This window comes from Penaeus monodon, chromosome 12 (assembly GCF_015228065.2).
Source record: "Penaeus monodon isolate SGIC_2016 chromosome 12, NSTDA_Pmon_1, whole genome shotgun sequence".
NCBI classification, from domain to species: Eukaryota; Metazoa; Arthropoda; class Malacostraca; order Decapoda; family Penaeidae; genus Penaeus; species Penaeus monodon.
Genome location: NC_051397.1, coordinates 11,865,482 through 11,868,229, shown reverse-complemented (window position 1 = coordinate 11,868,229; position 2,748 = coordinate 11,865,482).

Below are 2,748 nucleotides of genomic sequence, written 5' to 3'. Positions count from 1 at the left end.
CCCTAGATTCCCAGGAGTGCCCCCTTGCTTGTTAGCTAGGGTAATAGGGATTTTGTTTCAGAGGGGTGTAGTCACTACTTCACTCTCTTTTCTTCTACTTTTTTATCTTAATCATCACCCACATGTAAGCAATACTTTGAATAGAATTGAATAGATAACCGCCTCCAAAGACCCTGTTCCCCCCCCCCCCCTCAGTGTCTAGCTTGCCACTCCCAAGATACACAATTTTTTTACCTAAATTACAAATATAAATGTTTAGTTATAGCTTTAAAATGTCCATGGAATAGTTTATTTTCTAAATTTCTGTTCACTTTACTCACCTGCCTACTCTTACCCACCTCCCCTAGAAAAAGCTGAAATGATGCCTTCCTGGTGATATACCTATTAGCAGATAAGGAACCCAAGCTCCGTTTTGACAATATGTACATGGTTGACCATGTACATGGTTATTCTATATCACTTAAGCTGCAGAGATTGCTGGAGCACCACCAAGTTTGGATATTATTTATGATCAGTGTTCAGAAGAAAACTGCATGAATGTAGAGAAGAACTATTACTAAACAAAATTATTGTGAAAAGTTATGTGCAGAAAGTGAAGATAAGTCCAGCTTATTATAACCCACAATTCTATATACACTTGGCTGTTATGCCTGCACTTTGCATTCTGGTGATGCAAACAAACCTCCACCATGTATATTCTGGTGAGATACAGTTTGTTAGTGTCTCTTGCAATTTATTTGTTAACCCTTTCCCGACGGGTAGTATTCATAGTGACCTGGGCCCCGTTGCCGGGGGCTTATATCGTCACCCTAGCATGCGCAACCGCTCGTGCCAAATACCAGTATTCCTTGCCGTTTCTTCATAATACTATGAGCATATGTTGTATTTTCAGTTATCATTATTTTCTAAAGTATTTGCCATTCCTCATAAATCAAAACTGAAGGATATTTTTGTTGTGATTAGACTCCATAATTGATAATTATTCACTCTATAGTCTGAAAAAAATAAGCAGTGTGTGGTATCATGGAGTTGAATTTTTTTTTTTTTTCTTTTTTTTTTTTTTTTTAAGTAAAAGTGAGTGTTAAAAATTACTTAATCACATTTTCAGTGGCAGAAAAATAATATTTTGCCGTGATTGTAACAAAAAAAAACTCATGGCATGTACGTACATGCCACCCGTCGGCAAAGGGTTAACTCCCAGAAATAATAAATCTAATCCATTTACTACTTATCTTCTGGTTGATAGCTGTCATTTATATATTAAAAGTATTTATATTGGATCTCAGATTTGTCAGAAGTTTAGCACGTAGTTTTGATCCAGGCTTTTGGACTCGATAAATGAATTATTACCATTATTATAGTGTATACAGTGAATAGAGAAGAAACTATTCAGAAGTCATATTATTTTATCGTAGTATATGAATGTTTATGCTGGGTCTTGTACTGATAACTATAACCTAGTCTGGTGTTCATAATGTAGAGATATTGAAAACCAAACTGCAGTGTAAGGCATTTTATTGTGAGATATCCAGTAGCCAATGCTAGTGTGCATCACCAAAAATATCTGGTGTGCAAGTATGCAGTAACCTTTTTCTTTCTTCTTTTTTTTCTTTTTCTCTTGGGGGTGGGGTCTCATTTCTAGAAGACAAAGGAGCACTTTGTTGTTTGTTTCAATAAAAACTTCTGTCTAAAATTTTATTTGAAAGCTACATTCTGTTTACAACATGTACTACCATATATTTATAATCTTTAAATCTGTTATGAATCATGTAGTCACTAGTAAAGAAGAAAAAGGAAGGAATGAAATGCTTACTGACCCAATTTCTAAACATTAATTTTGTTTTCCTGCTGATCTAAAAGTATGCAAAAATGTGATGAGGGTGTATATATATATATATATATATATATATATATATATATATATATATATATATATATATATATATATATATATATATATATATATATATATATATATATATATATATATATATATATATATATATATATATATATACACCCTCATCACATTTTTGCATACTTTTAGATCAGCAGGAAAACAAAATTAATGTTTAGAAATTGGGTCAGTAAGCATTTCATTCCTTCCTTTTTCTTCTTTACTAGTGACTACATGATTCATAACAGATTTAAAGATTATAAATATATGGTAGTACATGTTGTAAACAGAATGTAGCTTTCAAATAAAATTTTAGACAGAAGTTTTTATTGAAACAAACAACAAAGTGCTCCTTTGTCTTCTAGAAATGAGACCCCACCCCCAAGAGAAAAAGAAAAAAAAGAAGAAAGAAAAAGGTTACTGCATACTTGCACACCAGATATTTTTGGTGATGCACACTAGCATTGGCTACTGGATATCTCACAATAAAATGCCTTACACTGCAGTTTGGTTTTCAATATCTCTACATTATGAACACCAGACTAGGTTATAGTTATCAGTACAAGACCCAGCATAAACATTCATATACTACGATAAAATAATATGACTTCTGAATAGTTTCTTCTCTATTCACTGTATACACTATAATAATGGTAATAATTCATTTATCGAGTCCAAAAGCCTGGATCAAAACTACGTGCTAAACTTCTGACAAATCTGAGATCCAATATAAATACTTTTAATATATAAATGACAGCTATCAACCAGAAGATAAGTAGTAAATGGATTAGATTTATTATTTCTGGGAGTTAACCCTTTGCCGACGGGTGGCATGTACGTACATGCCATGA